Here is a 22705-nt window from a genome sequence, read left to right as displayed (position 1 = left end):
CACTATATCGCAGGATGTGTCTCTCTTTTCAGGGGTGTCTGGCGGGGAAGCTTCTTGGTATGTGGGGGTCACTATATTGCAGGAGGTGTCTATCTCTTTTCAGGGGTGTCTGGCAGGGATGCTCCTTGGTATGGGGGGGGGGGGGTCACTATGTTGCAGGAGGTGTCTAATTCTTTTCAGGGGTGTCTGGCGGGAAAGCTCCTTGGTATGGGGGGGGCACTATATTGCAGAAGGTGTCTATCTCTTTTCAGGGGTGTCTGGCAGGGAAGCTCCTTGGTATGTGGGGGCGGGGGTCACTATATTGCAGGAGGTGTCTATCTCTTTTCAGAGGTGTCTGGCAGGGAAGCTCCCTGGCATGGGGGGGGGGGGGGGTCACTATATTGCAGGAGGTGTCTATCTCTTTTCAGGGGTGTCTGGCAGGGATGCTCATTGGTATGTGGGGGGTCACTATATTGCAGAAGGTGTCTATCTCTTTTCAGGGGTGTCTGGCAGGGATGCTCATTGGTATGTGGGGGTCACTATATTGCAGGAGGTGTCTATCTCTTTTCAGGGGTGTCTGGCAGGGATGCTCCTTGGTATGGGGGGGTCACTATATCGCAGGAGGTGTCTCTCTTTTCAGGGGTGTCTGGCGGGGAAGCTTCTTGGTATGGGGGGTCACTATATTGCAGGAGGTGTCTATTTCTTTTCAGGGGTGTCTGGCGGGAAAGCTCCTTGGTATGGGGGGGCCACTATATTGCAGGAGGTGTCTATCTCTTTTCAGGGGTGTCTGGCAGGGACGCTCCTTGGTATGTGGGGGGGGGGGGGGTTCACTATATTGCAGGAGGTGTCTCTCTTTTCAGGGGTGTCTGGCAGGGACGCTCCTTGGTATGTGGGGGGGGTTCACTATATTGCAGGAGGTGTCTATCTCTTTTCAGGGGTGTCTGGCAGGGATGCTCATTGGTGTGTGGGAGGTCACTATATTGCAGGAGGTGTCTCTCTTTTCAGGGGTGTCTGGCAGGGACGCTCCTTGATATGTGGGGGGGGTTCACTATATGGCAGGAGGTGTCTATCTCTTTTCAGGGGTGTCTGGCAGGGAAGCTCCTTGGTATGTGGGGGGGGGGGGTCACTATATTGCAGAAGGTGTCTATCTCTTCTCAGGGGTGTCTGGCGGGGAAGCTCCTTGGTATGTGGGGGGTCACTATATTGCAGGAGGTGTCTATCTCTTTTCAGGGGTGTCTGGCAGGGAAGCTCCTTGGTATGTGGGGGGGGGGGGGGGGTCACTATATTGCAGGAGGTGTCTATCTCTTTTCAGGGGTGTCTGGCGGGGAAGCTCCTCGCTGCGCTCAGTATTCTTGGGGCCTCACCCTCAGTGGGAAGGACTGGACTGTGTGGAGTGTTGTAACTTCCTCAGCCTGTTTACAGTGAGTGCGGCGCAGCAGCCATTCAGTATCTTCAGGAAACAGCCTGAGCCTGGACTCTCTCCAGCACTCAGTGCCTCTCACTCTGTGAGGAGGAGCAACCAGGGAGATGGGGGACCAAGGGACAGCCTGAAGCCCTAATACTGGGTAAGGTGCTCCCTCTATGGGGGTCTTGATCTGGGGGAAGGAGGAAGAAGAAGCGTTGCAATTTTAGGGGTGTCCTCCAGTTAGCACTCCCCTCCTGGGGGGCTCAGAATGTTACTCACATTCCAGGGGGAGGGGGTACTGATAAAACACTGGTGGATGGGAGTAGTAATACACGTGCTGCTGTATACATCCCTCTGACACTAAGGCAGTGTTTCCCCAACCAGTGTGGGTCCAGCTGTTGCAAAACTACCACTCCCAGCATGCCCGTGCAGCTGGGAGTTGTAGTTTTGCAACAGCTGGACACTGGTTGGGCAACACTGCCCTTATGTGAACGTGCATGCTGGGAGTTGTAGTTTTGTAACAGCTGGAGGCACACTGGTTTGGAACACTTCTTTTATGTAAACGTGCATGCTGGAAGTTGTAGTTTTGCAACATCTGGAGGCAGACTGGTTGGACAACACTTCTCTTATGTAAACGTGCATGCTGGGAGTTGTAGTTTTGTAACAGCTGGAGGCACACTGGTTGGGCAACACTGCCCTTATGTAAACGTGCATGCTGGGAGTTGTAGTTTTGTAACAGCTGGAGACACACTGGTTGGGCAACACTGCCCTTATGTGAACATGAATGCTGGGAGTTGTAGTTTTGTAACAGCTGGAGGCACACTGGTTGGGCAACACTGCCCTTATGTGAACATGCATGCTGGGGGTTGTAGTTCTGTAACAGCTGGAGGCACACTGGTTGGGCAACACTGCCCTTATGTGAACATGCATGCTGGGAGTTGTAGTTCTGTAACAGCTTGAGGCACACTGGTTTGGAACACTTCTATAATGTAAACGTGCATGCTGGGAGTTGTAGTTTTGCAACAGCTGAAGGCACAATGGTTAGATAACACTGCCCTTATGTGAACATGCATGCTGGGAGTTGTAGTTTTGTAACAGCTGGAGGCACACTGGTTAGGTAACACTGCCCTTATGTGAACGTGCATGCTGGGAGTTGTAGTTTTGCAACAGCTTGAGGCACACTGGTTGGAAAACCCTGCTGTAGCTGACCAGGACAGCATAATATTGATACAATGTATCAAGACCTTTCTCTGTTCTGGATGGGGTTTGTTATATTTCTTTGTAAAGTGAATAAATAGGATAATGCACATGTAGCAGAGCTCAGTCTGTCTTGTAACAATGTTCTGCAGATCTCCAGCTGTTGCAAAACTACAACTCCCAGCATGCCAAAGGCATGCTGGGAGTTGTAGTTTTGCAGCAGCTGGAGGCACCCTGGTCGGGAAACACTGCCCTAATATGAAGCAGAACAGCATGCTACTATATCAATACAATGTAACAAGATTCTTGTGATGTTTGTTATATACGGTTGTGAAGTTAGTACAAAGGATGTATATGTAGCAGAGCTCAGTCTGTCTTGCAACAATATTCTGCAGATCTTCAGCTGTTGCAAATTGCAACTTCCAACATACCCGGACAGCCAACGGCATGCTGGGAGTTGTAGTCTTCTACAACCTGAACTGTGATCCTGATGGAAATTGTAATTCTGCAACAGCTGGAGAAACCCAGGTTAGGGAACACTGCTGGATGCTAAGTGTTAGAATTCAAATTTGTCTGTAGTTTCAGACTATCAGGGGTTGGGAAAGGGGGCGCTATTTTGCAACAGCTGGACACACACCGATCTTTGCTTTCTATTACAGATGTGGGCAATGTTGTGTGGCTTTCTGCGTGCTATAGATACAGATAGTATACACGGCTCTCGTAATGTAAATGAATGAATCATTCCACAACATGTCAGTGCAGGACGGCGGCCAACGCTCTCCGCAGAAGACGTCACTGATCACATGTGTCTTTAGCTTCTGACTAATGTATTCCTGACTTTCGTCCACACCCAGTGTATCATTTCACTTTTTTTTTTTGTTTCGGCTATTGCTTCAAGCTATGAATGACTACAAGTCTGGAAAGAGACAGGTTTAAATAGGCATTGTGTCATTTGAACAAAAAATGCTTCTTTCTCCTGTTATAAATTTTTTATTTTATTTGACTATGCTACAGGGGCTGTAAAGTTAGTGTAGTTGATAATATAGTGTCTGTACCTGTGTGTGACGGTTTTCTCACAATTCTTCTGTGGTTTTCACCCCAATATTTATTTTTACCAGCATAAAAAATGACTGTTGTGTCAGATTTTTCCCAGGTTGCAATGCGGCCGAGACCCGACATCACTAGTCAGTTGATGACAGGGAACCTGTCTGCTTCAATGGGTGGAGAGATCGCTTGGCGGGAGAGAGATCAATCTGCAACTAATGCAACAGCTGTAGGCACCCTGATTGAAAACGAAGGTCTTTTGAACGGATGCAGCTCATTTATATTTCAATGAGTGGGGTGGCTGATGTGCGGGAGGGAGGAAAATGGAATTATTGGATTTGTAGGCAAAGGAGGAAACTCAAATAGGAAATACAAGTTTACAAAAAGCTAGTCACAGTGTTATGATAATCTCATGACATAACCATTCAGCCCCAAGACAAGCGCAGATCCTTCCTAAGCATGTCCATTACTGCCTGCCAGGTACATACTAAAATCACCTTATGGTGGAGAACCCCTTTAAGCTTCTCCCCCCCCCCCCCTCCCCTCTTCTCCAAGACTGTATTATACTCTAAAAATCAGCTCAGCTTTGTACTGTGTCTGCAAGACAAGCAATACAAGTCTATGGAGGGTGGAGGAGGGAGCTCTGCCCACCAGTTCTGGGAGAACAACAAATTATAGATGAAGCCTGCAGAGCAGAAATCTGCTGAAAATACCATATACAAGTTATATAATGGCCAGAAATAGTTCTGCTCCTTATGTACACACACAGGACAGCTATAGAAACCTAGACTAGATAGAAAGCAATAGAAAAGGCACAGCAAGGAATGCTAGAAACAACCTCATGGAGCATGCTGTATGCTCAATTTCCTTAAAGGGGTTCTCTGGTGGAAAACATTTTTTGTTTAAATCAACTGGTGCCAGAAAGCTATACAGATTTCTAAATTACTTCTATATAAAAATCTTAATCCTTTCAGTACTTATCAGCTGTTGCATGCTCCAAAGGAAGTTGTGTAGTTCTTTTCTGTCTGTCTGCTCGCTGCTGACACCTCTGTCTGTGTCAGGAACTGTCCAGAGTAGGAGCAAGACCCCATAGGAAACCTCTTCTGCTCTGGACAGTCCCTGACATGGACAGAGGTGTCAGCAGAGAGCACTGTGGTCAGACAAAAAAGAAATTAAAAAAGAAAAGAACGTCCTCTGTAGTATACAGAAACTGGAAGTACTGGAAGGATTAAGATTTTTAAATAGAAGTAATTTACAAGTCTTTCTGGCACCAGTTGATTTAAAAAACAAATGTTTTCCAATGGAGTACTCCTTTAAGGGATTAATTGACATAAAATAAAAATCCTCTTTAACCCCTTAACGACGAAGGACTTATATTTACGTCTTCCGCCGGCTACCGCGATATGCCGCGGGGTCATGCGGTGTCCCCGCGACATATCAGGTCAGTCCCGGCGGCTATCAACGGCCGGGACCCGCGGCTAATACAGGACATCACCAATCGGGGTGATGCCCTGTATTAACCCTTCAGACGCGGCGATCAAAGCTGACCGCCGCGTCTGAAGGGAAAGTGACCCGGCTGCTCAGTCGGGCTGTTCGGGACCGCCGCGGTGAAATTGTGGCGTCCCGAATAGCTTACAGGACACCAGGAGGGCCCTTACCTGTCTCCTCGGTGTCCGATCGGCGAATAACTGCTCCGTGCCTGAGATCCAGGCAGGAGCAGTCAAGCGCCGATAACACTGATCACAGGCGTGTTAATACACGCCAGTGATCTGTGCAAGAGATCAGTGTGTGCAGTGTTATAGGTCCCTATGGGATAACAATGATCAGTATGAGAGATCAGTGTGTGCAGTGTTATAGGTCCCTATGGGATAACAATGATCAGTATGAGAGATCAGTGTGTGCAGTGTTATAGGTCCCTATGGGACCTATAACACTGCAAAAAAAAAGTAAAAAACCCCTTCCCTAATAAAAGTTTTAATCCCATAAAAAAATAAAACTGTGTAAATAAAACTAAAGATAAACATATGTGGTATTGCCGCGTGCGTAAATGTCCAAACTGTAAAAATATATTGTTAATTAAACCGCACGGTCAATGGCGTACACGTAAAAAAAATTCTAAATTCCAAAAAAGCGTATTTTTGGTCACTTTTTATACCATTAAAAAATGAATAAAAAGTGATCAAAAAGTCTGATCAAAATAAAAATGGTACCGATAACTTCAGATCACAGCGCAAAAAAAGAGCCCTCATACCGCCCTGTACATGGAAAAATAAAAAAGTTATAGGGGTCAGAAAATGACATTTTTAAACGTATAAATTTTCCTGCATGTAGTTATGATTTTTTCCAGAAGTGCGACAAAATCAAACCTATATAAGTAGGGTATCATTTTAATCGTATGGACCTACAGAATAATGATAAGGTATAATTTTTACCAAAATATGCACTGCGTAGAAACGGAAGCCCCCAAAAGTTACAAAACGGCGTTTTTTTCTTCGTTTTTGTCGCACAATGATTTTTTTTTCCGTTTCGCTGTGAATTTTTGGGTAAAATGACTAATGTCACTGCAAAGTAGAATTGGCGACACAAAAAATAAGCCATAATATGGATTTTTAGGTGGAAAATTGAAAGGGTTATGATTTTTAAAAGGTAAGGAGGAAAAAACGAAAGTGCAAAAACGGAAAAACCCTGAGTCCTTAAGGGGTTAAACTTCCTTGAGCCAAACATGTATGTTATATTAGTGATATAAAGCTGAGACAGAAGACTTGTGATAGTTGCACCTCTGAAGTTCACTTCTCCGACCTGTTTCCTTTACGCAAGAGTTTTTCTAGTTTTAGATAACTTTTTTCCTAGACGCGCAGGGCATGCTGGGAAATTGTGCTGTTACGGCTGCTGTACAGACATGTCTCTGGAGGAGCTGTGGACAGTTGTTATCTGTACGGAGTCACAGTCGGAACCTCACTTAATATTTATAACAAACCTTTCCACGTTTTCTTTGGAAACCTTAGTAAATACGGTATGTTGGGATTTTGTGACAGCAGCCGTGCCCCTTTTTCAGGTTTTATAAGTAAAATGGAAAGTTGGTGGTGTTTTTTAAAATTCTGGCGCAGACACAATTCGTGGCACAATTTGACAAATTTTGGCTCACAACCCAACAAAACAGGTCGGGTTTACAAGAGTTGAATTGAATGTCCTGGGTGTATGCAAATTGACTCATTGGCTATCTATAGGCGACTCAGGCCTCTCAATTGAAGCCAGAGTGGCAGAGTAGCGTAAAAACCCTTGGTGCACATGTTCCCCATATGTGGTGACCCTGTGGGGGTCTGAACCAGGATTGGGAGCCCACTGAGCGATGGCTCAGTGCATGTACTTCTCTCTTATTTATTTCACGTATTTTCATGTCAAGGTGTGTTTACCATCCACTTTTGTTTGTTATGAGGATCTTACCAGAATTTTAGGAATCCTCTTTTAGAAAGTCCCTCCTGGAGGTTTAAGTGAAGTGTTTGTATCCATCAGGTTCTCCCTTTCTGGTGAGGCCAGTCTTGACTTGCAGTTTCTTGGTGGACTTTGAAGGTGGAGCAAGATGGGCCTAAGGCCCCTTTACACCACCGGCCAATAATCGGGAGGAATTCCCGATTCCTAGGAATCCAGAGATCGCTCATGTAGCCTGGAGGCATCATTGATTGACCCTTGCAAAGGCTCAGCAAACCAGTCAGTGAGATAGGGTTTCGTTTCCTGCCCCCTTATGGTCAAAACGGGCCCTTACCTTAAGCATTAGTGAGGGGTGACCGTTGATTCCCTTCCTTTGCTGGTATCTTTTGGCCTGGAGTGTTGTGGAAGGTTTGCGAGGACCATTTCTTTTAGAGAATGCTTGATATAGACTCCATCCTGTGCTCTTTTTTTTCCTTCTGAGATTAGGACGGGATGGATCCTCTTTAGCTTCATTGTTGTCCATCACTGATTGCATTTATCCCAGTGGAAAGAGCCAACATATTCCACAGTGCTGTACACAGATTGTCAAAACTGACATCACTCCTCATCCCCAGTGGAGTTCCTAATCTTAAAGGAGCTCAGCTGAAACTTTTTTCGTATCCATTGTGCTCTGCAAATAGGTAAATAACAAACTTTAACTCACCTTCCTCCGCTCCCCCGTTGCACCGATATCGGTCTTTTGTCTTCTGGGCCCGGTCTTCTTCCGCATCCTGGAGCCTGAGGCATCACACTGCGATCAGCTTATCGTCAGCCGGTGATACATGTAGCGCAGTGTCATGTAACAGGCCGCAGGGGCAGCAGGGAAAAGTCAGGGCCCAGGCTCGTTACATGACACTGCGCGCAGCGTATCACCGGCTGAGGTGGGACAGCACTGCGGATGGCGATAAGTGTGACGTGTCAGGCTCCAAGATGTGGAAGAAGACCGATTCTAGAAGGCAGAAATATTGGCACAATGGGGGAGCATCGGAAGGTGAGATAAAGTTTGTTATTGTACTTTTTGCAACTCGGGCACAGTGGATAGAAAAAACGTTTCAGCGGAGTTCTCTTTTAATTTCTATACTATATTTTAGATCCACAAAACCTAGGGCCAATTCATAGGGAGCTGGGTTACTTGCTAAAACCTACACGAACACAGAGAGAACGTCCAAACTCTGCACAGATTTTCCCATCATGCCCAGGACCCCAGTGCTGTATCCGGGGGCTCCTGGTCCACAGGGTCCTGGGCTTCTGCACAGGCTACATATAGGGTATCAGTACCTCCGAGAGAATGGGTAATATCATAATATATCCAGCATAGTCCCCCTTCTTGTTATGTGGATTTGCGTAGCTTCCACTAAGTATGAGGCTGTAAGCTGCCAACTCCCCACAGCTTACTCTGTGCCGACAACGTGTCATCATTCCTGGGCGTTCGGTAACATGGCAGTGAATAGTGGGCGTAGGGCCGATATTGTCCCAGCACAGAGACAGAAACAAGTGCCAAGATTTTAGTAAAACCAGACAGATGTTTTCCAGTAAAAATCAGTGAAGGGAAACATAAACAGAAAAAGGAGATTAAGTAAAAATAGCCGGCGAGTCAGGGAGCGGAGAGGAGTCAGGGAGCGAAGCGCGTGTGGCTCTGTGGGATGGCGACGTTGTGGAGAATGACATGGTGACCAGAGATACCAGTAGTTGTCCTTATGATCCACGGACCACAGAAGCATTGCTTGTAGCCAAATCTGCAACAGGGCCCCATATGCCAATTATTTTACTGGTCTCTAATGGGGCCCCCTTAGGCACCAGTGCCCCGGTGCGACTGCTACCTCTATAGCTACACCCCTGCACGGACGCCTGCCTAATAGATAGTAGGGAATGTGTCATCAGAACATGACCTATTGTTTAAATAAAGTTTTTATGTTAAAGAGATATCCCAGGATTTTTTTTCTTCATCCTTCGAGCCTATGATGACAAGTTATAATATTGTGTAATATGGTTTTATTACCTACATGCGCCGCTTTGTCCCGTTTTCATGCACAGGACTCCAGTAAAATGGAGTAAAATTAGTATGCACTTATTTTACTGTTGTCTCTGACCTTTCCCAGCATTCCATGCGGCACAATATGTCATAAGTCACATGGTCTCCAAGGGGGGTGTTTATGCAGTGGTGGGTGGATAGGAGGGTGGAAAAGAGGACCTGGACACCATGTGACCTATGACATATTATCTTTATAGATGAGTACCCAAATAGAGTCAGAGTACAGTGTATACTACGTGCTTTCACTCAAATGGGTTCCCAATGCTCAGTGATTTACAGCACCCAGGGCATTTTTGCTCCTCGACCCTCACTTTACTCAGACCTTAAAGGGGTACTCCGGTGGGGAATTATTATTTTTTTTTTAAATCAACTGGTGCCAGAAAGTTAAACAGATTTGTAAATTACTTCTATTTAAAAATCTCAATCCTTTCGGTACTTATCAGCTGCTGTATGCTCCACAGGAAGTTGTGTAGTTATTTCCAATCTGACCACAGTGCTCTCTGCTGACACCTCTGTCCATGCCAGGAACTTTCCAGAGTAGGAGCAAATCCCCGTAGTAAACCTCTCCTGCTCTGGACAGTTCCTGACATGGACAGAGGTGTCAGCAGAGAGCACTGTGGTCAGACAGAAAAGAAATTAAAAAAGAAAAGAACTTCCTTTGGAGCATACAGCAGTTTATAAGTACTGGAAGGATTAAGATTTTTAGATAGAAGTCATTTACAAATCTGTTTAACTTCCTGGCACCAGTTGATTTGAAAAAAATAAAAATAAAATTGTTTTCCACTGGAGTACCCCTTTAAGGTCAGATCTGGTGGTTCAGGTCCCCCATCCCCTGCATACCCAGAACGTTTAACCCATGTGGTTCTCCAATCTGCTTTGGTGGACTTCCACACCGCCAACTAACACAACAGATACAACACTTGATTTTGTCCAAAAGGCTGAAAAATGAGGGGTATGAGCTCCTGTTCAAATCCAACCTGCCTGATCCCCCTTATTCCCAACACTGGGGTACAATTAGAATGCTTGTTTTTCGTGGGGTTGCGAGAAAGGGGGGGGGGGGGGGGGGGCAACAGCTGAGACCCCTCACAATCTCCTTCCTGGCGTCCGGCTCTCCTCGTGCACAGATTTCCGCTGCGTGCAAGGAGACACATGAAGCGGTGGTCAACTTTGAAAGAGCTTTATTGATCATTCAGTCGTCACTACAAGTCACACAATAAAATTACAATCATACAAAGCTTGACAGTATAATATACAGTACACTTTCCCTAAGCTACTCACTATACCACATGCTACACTGACATTCCGCTCTATTACTCATAATAAAGCAAATAGGGGGAAAAAAAATTCCTAAACTGGATAACTTTAGGTCTTGTTTAGTCCAGCAGTGGCATTTTCTGAGCCGGCATTCCTCACATAACACAGTGCGGTGTCACCATTGATAGTATCCGGTATCGCTTTGATCTCTGTACCTGACCACATCTGGTTTTCATATGTATGAGCTCTTGTGGAGGCGGAAGTAGCCTGGGGGGTTGTGTATACTTTGGAAAAGCCCTTTGTAAAAAAAACTTCTGCAGCCGACTCCTCAGTTTTGACAAACTACAACAAAAATAAGAGCACGCTGGAGCCTTATGGTAAATCATAAATAGGTGAGGACATTGTTTATACCCCAGGCCCTCCATGATAGTCAAAATATATTTACGAAATATGCGAAGCAGCTCAAACTTTTCAGGTAGTTTTCCCAGAGTTTTTCTCTCAGACTGATGTGTAATACTGATGATCCAAGGATCTAAGGCAGTGTTTCCAAATCAGGGATCCTCCAGCTGTTGCAAAACTACAACTCCCAGCATGCCCGGACAGCCTTCGGCTGTCCGGGCATGCTGGGAGTTGTAGTTTTGCAACAGCTGGAGGCGCCCTGGTTGGGAAGCACTGCTGTTGTCATGTTTCCTTTTTTTTAGTCTACAGCATTAGAACTATGTTATTATTATGTTGTGACTACTTAAAATATAAAAAGCCTTTCTGGCGGAAGGAAAATCGTTGAGCGGCAGACTCCCGGGGGGTTAATATCTGCTTTATATAAAGGACGGATTATTAATAGGATGGAAATGTTCTGTGTGGATGGATGTAGACATAGGATCTGTGGATGTCTGCAAAGCCTGAGGAAATGAAAGTGGAAGTGGTATCATGGCTTCTGCGTGAGGTGTCTATCCCAGAGCGGCAGATCCCAATAGTAGCCGTACATTATATGTAAATGTGATATTGCAGTTTATAATCTATAAACCAAAGGCCAAAAGTCTCTCTGTCTCCAGCCCTTCTTATTACATTGAGGGTGTAGAGCTGCGGGAGAAAACTTGTGGTGGAATGGTTGAGTGGTATATGGATTATATCTATATGGTACATGAATATAGGGTAAATAGATTATATGGTATATGGATTATATGGTATATGGTATATGAATATAGGGTAAATAGATTATATGGTATATGGTATATGAATATAGGGTAAATAGATTATATGGTATATGAATATAGGGTAAATAGATTATATGGTATATGGTTTATATGGTATATGGTTATAGGGTAAATAGATTATATGGTATATGGTTTATATGGTATATGGTTATAGGGTAAATAGATTATATGGTATACTGTATATGAAGTATTAAGTATATGGATTCTATGATATATGGATTATAGGATATATATATATATATATATATATATATATATATATATGGTATGCTGTATATGAAGTATATAGTAAATGGATTATATAGTATATGATTATATGGTATATGAATATAGGGTAAATAGATTATATGATATATATGGCATATGGATAGGATATATATATTATATGGTATACTGTATATGAAGCATATAGTATATGGATTATATAGTATATGATTACATGGATTATATGGTATATAGATTATATGGTATATGGATTATAGGATATATATATATTATATGGTATACTGTATATGAAGTATATAGTATATGGATTATATAGTATATGATTACATGGTATATAGATTATATGGTATATGGATTATAGGATATATATATATATATATATATATATATATATATATATATATTATATGGTATACTGTATATGAAGTATATAGTATATGGATTATATAGTATATGATTACATGGTATATAGATTATATGGTATATGGATTATAGGATATATATATATATATATTATATGGTATACTGTATATGAAGTATATAGTATATGGATTATATAGTATATGATTACATGGTATATAGATTATATGGTATATGGATTATAGGATATATATATTATATGGTATACTGCATATGAAGTATATAGTATATGGATTATATAGTATATGATTACATGGATTATATGGTATATGGATTCTAGGATATATATATATATATATATATATATATTATATGGTATACTGTATATGAAGTATATAGTATATGATTATATGGTATATGATTATAGGGTGTATAGATTATATGGTATATATTAAGTATATGGTATATGATTATATAGTATATGGGGTATGATTATATGGAGTGTATGGTGTAAGGATTATATAGTATATGATATAAGGATTATATGGTATATGATTATATGGATTGTATGGTATATGATTATATGGTATATATGTTATATGATTATATAGTATATGTATTATGTTATGTATTATAGCCTTGTTATGGATTATGTTATGGATTATGTATATATGGATTATAGCCTTTTGTACATCACAAGTAAGGGTAAATTTGCACCACCTTTTTTGTCTCTCTTTTACTGTCCAGCCTTTAACGTGCTGGAAGTTGTAGCATTGCAACAGCTGGAGGCACCCTGAGTGGGAAACACTGGTGTAGATAAAAATGCAAGAAAAAAAAAATTAAGAATCATGGAACCTATAGTCCCGTCCAGGTTTACTTCATATTGTGATGTAATCATCAGGGATTCCACAGTGTTTCTGGATCTCGCCTGTCATACAGATTGCTTGATCTGCTAGATCTGCTTTTTTGTCAACTCTTTCACTACTTTCCTCTTTAGTACTCGAAGAGTTTCCAATTTTTCCTCAAATTTCCCTGTAAAATCTTTAGGTTTATATGTTTGTGAGGAATTTTGACAGCGAAGTAACTCAGGCGTGATCGGACACCCACTGGACATCTCATAATGGTGATTAATCAAGGGTTAATAAGATCTGTTGGGGTTCTGGTTCATATTAATGGGTGGCATAGCACAGGATACAGCACCATACATCCTCTAAACTATGGCAGGACCATAGCCAACAGAAGCTCCAAAGAGACAATAGTGGGATCAGAGTCCCTATTCTATGAGCCAATATGTGGTAACACGGAAGACCTGATCACTTCGTGACGCCAGGGCACCGTTAGCCTAGACACAGTCTGAGGTAGAGACAGCTTCTCCAGGGCCAGACATGGGGAATAAAGAAACACGACAACGTCAGGTTACGGATAACTGTCTTTACTGAGCAGGGTGCAGATGGTATTACATGCCAACAGTGTGGTGCAGAGTAGAAGGGATGCAGTGTAACCCCTTGGGAGCCCTGATGCTTTGGTGCTTTTTACCCACTGAATTAATACTGACTTAATATCAGACTGAAGGTTCTCCAGGTAGCTAGGGTTCTGACTAGGCCAATAGGGTTCTGACTAGGCCCAGTAGCTTTCTCTGCCAGGGCTTGACTTTCCACTGTACGGGGGATCCTTGCAGAGTGACTGGATAAGACTTGAGAAATGATTTGTTCTGGACTCCCCCCCCCCCCCCCCCCCACTAGACTATGTTGTCGCGTATGTGCTGTGTGTTGTATACAGTAGTGGAAGGATAATTAAAAAAAAGTCTGGGTGTGGTTAGGGGCGTTTTGGGGGTGTGGTTAGGGGGCGTGGTTGGAGCCGGGTTGGGCCGTGGGCTCTAACCCCTGGTCTTTTGGAGACCTAGCAACGCCTCTGCTGCTGGCACTATTATTTATAGGAGCACTCTGCTGGCTCTATTATTTATAGGAGCACTCTGTAGGCATTATTGTTTATTGGAGCACTCTGCTGGCACTATTATTTATAGGAGCACTCTGCTGGCACTATTATTTATAGGAGCACTCTGCTGGCACTATTATTTATAGGAGCACTCTGCTGGCACTATTGTTTATAGGAGCACTCTGCTGGCACTATTGTTTATAGGAGCACTCTGCTGGCACTATTGTTTATAGGAGCACTCTGCTGGCACTTGTTTATAGGAGCACTCTGCAGGCACTATTGTTTATTGGAGCACTCTGTAGGCATTATTGTTTATAGGAGCACTCTGCTGGCACTATTGTTTATAGGAGCACTCTGCTGGCACTATTGTTTATTGGAGCACTCTGTAGGCATTATTGTTTATAGGAGCACTCTGCTGGCACTATTGTTTATAGGAGCACTCTGCTGGCACTATTATTTATAGGAGCACTCTGCTGGCACTATTGTTTATAGGAGCACTCTGCAGGCACTATTGTTTATAGGAGCACTCTGTAGGCATTATTGTTTATAGGAGCACTCTGCAGTCATTATTGTTTATTGGCGCACTCTGCTGGTACTATTGTTTATAGGAGCACTCTGTAGGCATTATTGTTTATAGGAGCACTCTGTAGGCATTATTGTTTATAGGAGCACTCTGTAGGCATTATTGTTTATAGGAGCACTCTGCAGTCATTATTGTTTATTGGCGCACTCTGCTGGCACTATTGTTTATAGGAGCACTCTGCTGGCACTATTATTTATAGGAGCACTCTGTAGGTATTTTTGTTTATAGGAGCACTCTGCTGGTACTATTGTTTATAGGAACACTCAGCTGGCACTATTGTTTATAGGAGCACTTTGCAGGCATTATTGTTTATAGGAGCACTCTGCTGGCACTATTGTTTATAGGAACACTGCTGGCACTATTGTTTATAGGAGCACTCTACAGGCATTATTGTTTATAGGAGCACTCTGCTGACACTATTGTTTATAGGAGCACTCTGCTGTCATTATTTATAGGAGCACTCTGCAGTCATTATTGTTTATAGGAGTACTCTGCTGGCACTATTGTTTATAGGAGCACTCTGCTGGCACTATTATTTATAGGAGCACTCTGTAGGCTCTATTGTTTATAGGAGCACTCTGTAGGCTCTATTGTTTATAGGAGCACTCTGTAGGCACTATTGTTTATAGGAGCACTTTGCAGGCATTATTGTTTATAGGAGCACTCTGCTGGCACTATTGTTTATAGGAACACTGCTGGCACTATTGTTTATAGGAGCACTCTACAGGCATTATTGTTTATAGGAGCACTCTGCTGACACTATTGTTTATAGGAGCACTCTGCTGTCATTATTTATAGGAGCACTCTGCAGTCATTATTGTTTATAGGAGTACTCTGCTGGCACTATTGTTTATAGGAGCACTCTGCTGGCTCTATTGTTTATAGGAGCACTCTGCAGTCATTGTTTATAGGAGCACTTTGCTGGCACTATTGTTTATAATAGCACTCTGCAGGCACTATTCTTTATAGGAGCACTCTGCTGGCATTATTCTTTATAGGAGCACTCTGCTGGTACTATTGTTTATAGGAGCACTCTGTAGGCATTATTGTTTATAGGAGCACTCTGTGGGCATTATTGTTTATTGGCGCACTCTGCTGGTACTATTGTTTATAGGAGCACTCTGTAGGCATTATTGTTTATAGGAGCACTCTGTAGACATTATTGTTTATTGGCGCACTCTGCTGGTACTATTGTTTATAGGAGCACTCTGCTGGTACTATTGTTTATAGGAGCACTCTGCTGGTACTATTGTTTATAGGAGCACTCTGCTGGTACTATTGTTTATAGGAGCACTCTGTAGGCATTATTGTTTATAGGAGCACTCTGTAGGCATTATTGTTTATAGGATCACTCTGTAGGCATTATTGTTTATTGGCGCACTCTGCTGGCACTATTATTTATAGGAGCACTCTGTAGGTATTTTTGTTTATAGGAGCACTCTGCTGGTACTATTATTTATAGGAACACTCTGCTGGCACTATTGTTTATAGGAACACTGCTGGCACTATTGTTTATAGGAGCACTCTACAGGCATTATTGTTTATAGGAGCACTCTGCTGGCACTATTGTTTATAGGAGCACTCTGCTGTCATTATTATTCATAGGAGCACTCTGCAGTCATTATTGTTTATAGGAGCACTCTGCTGGCTCTATTGTTTATAGGAGCACTCTGCAGTCATTATTGTTTATATAGGAGCACTTTGCTGGCACTATTCTTTATAGGAGCACTCTGCTGGCATTATTCTTTATAGGAACACTCTGCTTGCACTATTGTTTATAGGAGCACTCTGCAGGCATTATTGTTTATAGGCGCACTCTGTGGTCATTATTGTTTATAGGCGCACTCTGCTGGTACTATTGTTTATAGGAGCACTCTGCAGGCATTATTGTTTATAGGCGCACTCTGCTGGTACTATTGTTTATAGGAGCACTCTGCAGGCATTATTGTTTATAGGCGCACTCTGCTGGTACTATTGTTTATAGGAGCACTCTGTAGGCTCTATTGTTTATAGGCGCACTCTGCTGGTACTATTGTTTATAGGAGCACTCTGCTGGTACTATTGTTTATAGGAGCACTCTGCAGGCATTATTGTTTTTAGGAGCACTCTGCAGGCATTATTGTTTATAGGCGCACTCTGCTGGTACTATTGTTTATAGGAGCACTCTGTAGGCTCTATTGTTTATAGGAGCACTCTGTAGGCTCTATTGTTTATAGGAGCACTCTGTAGGCTCTATTGTTTATAGGAGCACTCTGTAGGCATTATTGTTTATTGGCGCACTCTGCTGGTACTATTGTTTATAGGAGCACTCTGCAGGCATTATTATTTATAGGCGCACTCTGCTGGTACTATTGTTTATAGGAGCACTCTGTAGGCATTATTGTTTATTGGCGCACTCTGCTGGTACTATTGTTTATAGGAGCACTCTGCAGGCACTATTGTTTATATGTGGTACTCATAATTCATAATGGACTTTGGTGGGACAAAAGTGGTGATGTTCCGTTAATTTGTATGTCCGTAAAGATGCTTTCTAGGTTATGATATAAAAGCAATATTGGCAGTGAAATATTGCGCGCCCTCGCGTCCTCTGTATATTAATTTTTTTTATTCAGTTTGCATATCTCCCATTGACGTTAATTGGAGCAGGGCAAACAGCATAGCACCGCAAGCTTCATTGTTTCCGTAACTGGAGAGTTGTGGGAACAGTGTATCTTGCAGTGCTACACAGTTTACGCAATTTAGGGAAAGCGGCGCCGTGAATGCGCACTTCCTGTTCTGCCAGTTCTTGTGGTAGTAATGCCTCGCAGTACTACAATCACAGCAACACAATAGGATGAAGGAAGCCATTTCTGTAATAAAGGGAATGTGTTGCCCATAGCAACCAAACTCCAGGTTTCACTTTTGTTACTGGAGGTGGTAAAACAGTATTTTCCACACAGTGTGCCTCCAGCTGTTGCAGAACTACAACTCCCAGCATGCCCGGACAGCCTTCGGCTGTCCGGGCATGCTGGGAGTTGTAGTTTTGCAACAGCTGGAGGTACACTGTGTGGAAAACAGAAAGCTCCCCTCTGATTGGCTGCTCCATAAGTGGGTTTTTTTCATCCTCCAATCAGATGAGGTCTTGAATTCAGCCATTAACCCCATAGATTGAATCTGGTGGTTGGTTGCTATGGGCAACTAGAAGACACCATTGTGTATCTCCTCCTTTTTTCTGTAATGGCGGCTATATCCTCTGCGCAGTTTCGTGCTATATAAAAGAAAACGAGGACGCCACTTCTTGGTAAAGTTCATAACTTCTTGAGAAAACAAACATGACCTATTCTTCCTCGAATAGTGATAAAGTGAATTGTCAGTCATGACACATGGACGGAAATACGGAAACCACAAGACGTCATCTTACACCCTGATCTTCAGCGCCTGCGTCACTGAAAAAGGATAGCAGTGTGCTCCCCTGAGACTGTATCACACATGATTGACTTAGATACACTTGCTTATCAGATCGTATCACACATGGTAGGCTTAGAGAGATAATCTCAGTAGACAGACAGTATCACATATGTTAGGCTTAGATACATAGTGATAGCAGACGGTATCACACATGATAGGCTTAGATAGACAATCTTAGGAGACAGTATCACACATGATAGGCTTAGATACATAGTGATAGCAGATGGTATCACACTATGAGCTCAGATAGACAATCTTAGGAGACAGTATCATACATGATAGGCTTAGATGGACAATCTCAGCATATAGTATCATACATGAAAGGCTGAGATAGACAATCTCAGCAGATCGTATCACACATGATAGTCTTAGATACATAGTGACAGCAGACAGTATTACACATGATAGACTTACTATCTGAGTAAATCGTCTATTTAAATCTATCATGTGTGATACTGTCTCCTGTTGCTATGTATCTAAGCTTATCATGTGTAATGCTGTCTGCTGTCACTAAGTATCTAAGTTTATCACGTGTGATACTGTCTGCTAAGATTGTCTATTTAAGCCTATCATGTGTAATACTCTCTGCTGTCACGGTGTATCTAAGCCTATCATATGTGATACTATCTGCCATATGATAGGCTTAGATACATAGTGACCGCAGACAGTGTAACACATGCTAGACTTAGACGATTTGCGGCAGATAGTATCACATATGATAGGCTTAGATACACAGTGACAGCAGAGAGTATTACACATGATAGGCTTAAATAGACAATCTTAGCAGACAGTATCACACATGATAAACTTAGATACTTAGTGACAGCAGACAGTATCACACATGATAAGCTTAGATACATAGCGACAGGAGACAGTATCAATCATGATATAAATAGATAGACGATTTACGCAGATAGTATCACATATGATAGGCTTAGATACACAGTGACAGCAGACAGTATCACACATGATAAGCTTGCATAGACAATCATACCAGACAGTATCACACATGGAAGGCTTAGATACACAGTGAGAGCAGACAGTATCACACATGATAGACTTAGATACACGGTAACAGCAACAGTATTACTCATGATAAGCTTAGATACACAGTGACAGCAGACAGTATCACACATGATAGGCTTAGATACACAGTGACAGCATCACACATGATAGGCTTAGATATACAATCTCAGCAGACAGGATCACACATGATAAGCTTAGATATACAGTGACAGCAGACAGTATCACACATGATAGGCTTAGATACACAGTGACAGCATCACACATGATAGGCTTAGATATACAATCTCAGCAGACAGGATCACACATGATAAGCTTAGATACACAGTAACAGCAACAGTATTACTCATGAGAAGCTTAGATACACAGTGACAGCAGACAGTATCACACATGATAGGCTTAGATACATAGTGACAGCATCACACATGATAGGCTTAGATATACAGTCTCAGCAGACAGGATCACACATGATAAGCTTAGATATACAGTGACAGCAGACAGTATCACACATGATAGGCTTAGATACACAGTGACAGCATCACACATGATAGGCTTTGACATACAATCTCAGCAGACATTATCACACATGATAAGCTTAGATACACAGTGACAGCGACAGTATTACACATGATAGGCTTAGATACATAGTGACAGCATCACACATGATAGGCTTTGACATACAATCTCAGCAGACATTATCACACATGATAAGCTTAGATACACAGTGACAGCGACAGTATTACACGATAAACTTAGATACACAGTGACAGCAGACAGTATCAAACATAATAGGCTTAGATAGATGATCTCCCCAGACAGTATTACACATGATAAGCTTAGATACATAGTGACAGCGACAGAATCACACATGATAAGCTTAGATAGACAATTCCAGCAGACATTATTACTCATGATGAGCTAAGATACATAGTGATAGCGGACAGTATTACACAGCTAGATAGACAAACTCAGCAGATAGTATCACACATGATAGGTTTAGATACACAGTGACAGCAGACAGTATTACACATGATAGGTTTAGATACACAGTGACAGCAGATAGTATCACACATGATAGGTTTAGATACATAGTGACAGCAGATAGTCTCAAGGTTACATATAACTCCATAGTCAGTGGTTTCCTGTGACTTTATCTGCACTCGTAGCCCACGCGTTTTGTGCTCAGATGGGTTAACCCACAGTCTGTGTCACTGCATAATGGAGAATGTAAACAGATAAGTGGCCATAAGTCAGTGATGTAGCATATGGAGCATGTTCAGCCTTGGCAGCAGTTTAGATGGACTCCAGTTCACATGGGTTTACACTGAGCATACAGCAGCCATGGTGTCCTCCTCTAGTTATACATCCCACCTGCTGCACATAAGAGACAAAGATCACACACGTTGTGTGTGTATATCTATCTATCTATCTGTCTGTATACACACACAACGTGACAATGTGTGTGATCTTTATCACTTATATACATGTACTGTGATTATCTACTATGCCACATGCAGAAGCGTAGCTTGTAGCTTTTGGGCCCCAATGCAAAATCTGCAACAGGGCCCCATATGCCAAATATAATACTGGTCCCTTATGAAGCAGTTGTGCTTTGGGGCCCCCTTAGGCACCAGGGCCCCGGTGCAACTGCTACCTCTATAGCTACACCCCTGGCCTTAGGAACAAGTCGGAGGAGTCACATATGGTACAGACAGAAATTATGAAAGAACAGTATATGTGAAAGTCTCCTAGATGTAAATGCATATTCTTGTATTTAGGGGGCAGTACTATAGTTAGAATTTTACTTACCATAATTATACTTTCTTTGAGTCTGAAGGCAGCACATTATGGATAGTCTGATCCCTTGACTCCGAATTAAGACTGCCCACCTAGAACATTTAAATAATTGGACAATTAAGTGCACAACAACATATGCATAAGCATAAAAGGAACCTCCTTCCAAAACCAAACTGTGAAATAAAAAGACCAAACTCATGCAGTAACAATTTATTGTGGGGGGGAGTTGTGCTGCCTTCAGACTCGAAGAAAGCATAATTACGATAAGTAAAATTCTAACTTTCCTCATTGTCCTAACTGCAGCACATTATGCATATAACAAAGACTTAAAGGGGGGGGGGGGGGGGGTAACAGGATTCTTTTACAGCAGATAACACTGCTGTGCTAAAGGCTGGGTTTCCGGCCTGAGTGTAGAGCCTATAGTGTTTGACGAATGTCGATGAAGAGGTCCAGGACGCTGCATTGCAGATGTCTACAATATGCACATGCTGTCTTTCAGCCCAGGATGTTGATGTAGATCTGTGTAGAATGTGCACGTAATGGGTGAGGTGGTTCTTTACATCCATAATATAGGCTTCAGAGATTGCCATCTTAATCCACCGAAGAGTATCTTTAGGGGCTTTCATTCTCTTTCTTGCCCCGTATAATACAAACAGACTTTCATCTTTACGGAAATCTTGCGTCCTGGAGAGATAACAGGTCAATGCTCTTTTGACATCAAGAGAATGAAAACAATGTTCTTCATCAGTTACCGGATTCAGATACAGCACAGGAAGAACTGATTCTCTGTTAATATTGCTGGTGGAAGGTACTTTATGAACAAATGATGGAACCGTTCCGATCCCAACTCCATCAGGTAAGATCTTTAAATAGGGTTCACGAGAAGAGAGCGCTTATAACTCTCCCAGCCTCTTCGCACAAGTGATGGCAACCAAGAACAACACTTTATGGGACAGCCAACAATGTTCAGCTTGCATCAATGGTTCAAACGGAGGAAGCGCGAGACTATTAAGAACTTAGACTAGATCCCAAACAGCAACAGATGAGTGAATAACAGGCCTTAATTTCTTTAGAGCTTCGAAAAATCTGGAAATAAGAGTGTCCCCAGCAAACTGAAATCGGACATGCTTTGAGACCCTTCTGGTATCCTTCATGAAGGAACTGGAGTATAGAGGATACTGACATCTCGACTTGATCTTCCTGCAACCATGAAGAAAATCTCTTCCACAATGTATCTTAGACCATATTAGTAGAAGTTTTTCTGGAGGAAAGAAGAGTGGATATAACTTCTTCGGAAAATCCCTTGGTTTTTATACTTTCCCTCTCAGATGCCATGTTGTCAAATGTAACCTGTTGATTTCAGGGTGAAACAATCCTTCTTGTACAGATCGGGGTAAGCATGGAGTTTCCAAAACTCTCCCTTCAAAAGCTGAAACAATGCCGGTAACCAGGCCCTGCATGGCCAGAAAGGGGTTATAACAATTGCTCTTGGATTCTCTACCATCAGCTTGGATATGACTCAAGGAATTGTAGGAATTGGAAGGAAGAGATACACAAACTTCCTCTCCCAATTGGAGAGTGAAGATATCCAACACTTGAGGATTGTCTGCTCTTCTCAAAAAACTAAATTCCTCCACCTTTCTATTGTCTCTGGTCGCCATTAAGTCCCAGGACGGGCAGCCCCACTTTTGGATGATCATCTTCAAGTACTTGGGGTTTAGAGACCACTCTGATGGCATCAA

The 22705-nt window shown here is 42.5% G+C and overlaps 1 protein-coding gene across 8 annotated transcripts in view; it reads left to right on the top strand.

Annotated features, from left to right (window-relative positions):
• The window catches only part of LOC130295730 (phospholipid-transporting ATPase ID-like), a 196135-nt gene that overhangs the window by 23708 nt on the left and 149722 nt on the right, over positions 1-22705 (top strand). The window contains exon 1 of one of the 8 annotated variants that reach the window (XM_056546790.1): positions 1393-1544. The exons of 6 other annotated variants lie outside the window; for them this stretch is intronic. The gene's annotated coding sequence lies outside the window, so the exon portion shown is untranslated. Of the gene's footprint in view, positions 1-1392; positions 1545-17819; positions 17977-22705 lie in introns of those variants that run through there. One more of the 8 variants, XM_056546781.1, reaches the window with a different exon arrangement.

The sequence above is a fragment of the Hyla sarda genome, chromosome 1, assembly GCF_029499605.1.
Source record: "Hyla sarda isolate aHylSar1 chromosome 1, aHylSar1.hap1, whole genome shotgun sequence".
Lineage (NCBI taxonomy): Eukaryota > Metazoa > Chordata > Amphibia > Anura > Hylidae > Hyla > Hyla sarda.
Note: the sequence above shows the minus strand (reverse complement) of the source record. Positions and strands in the feature narration are given on the sequence as shown.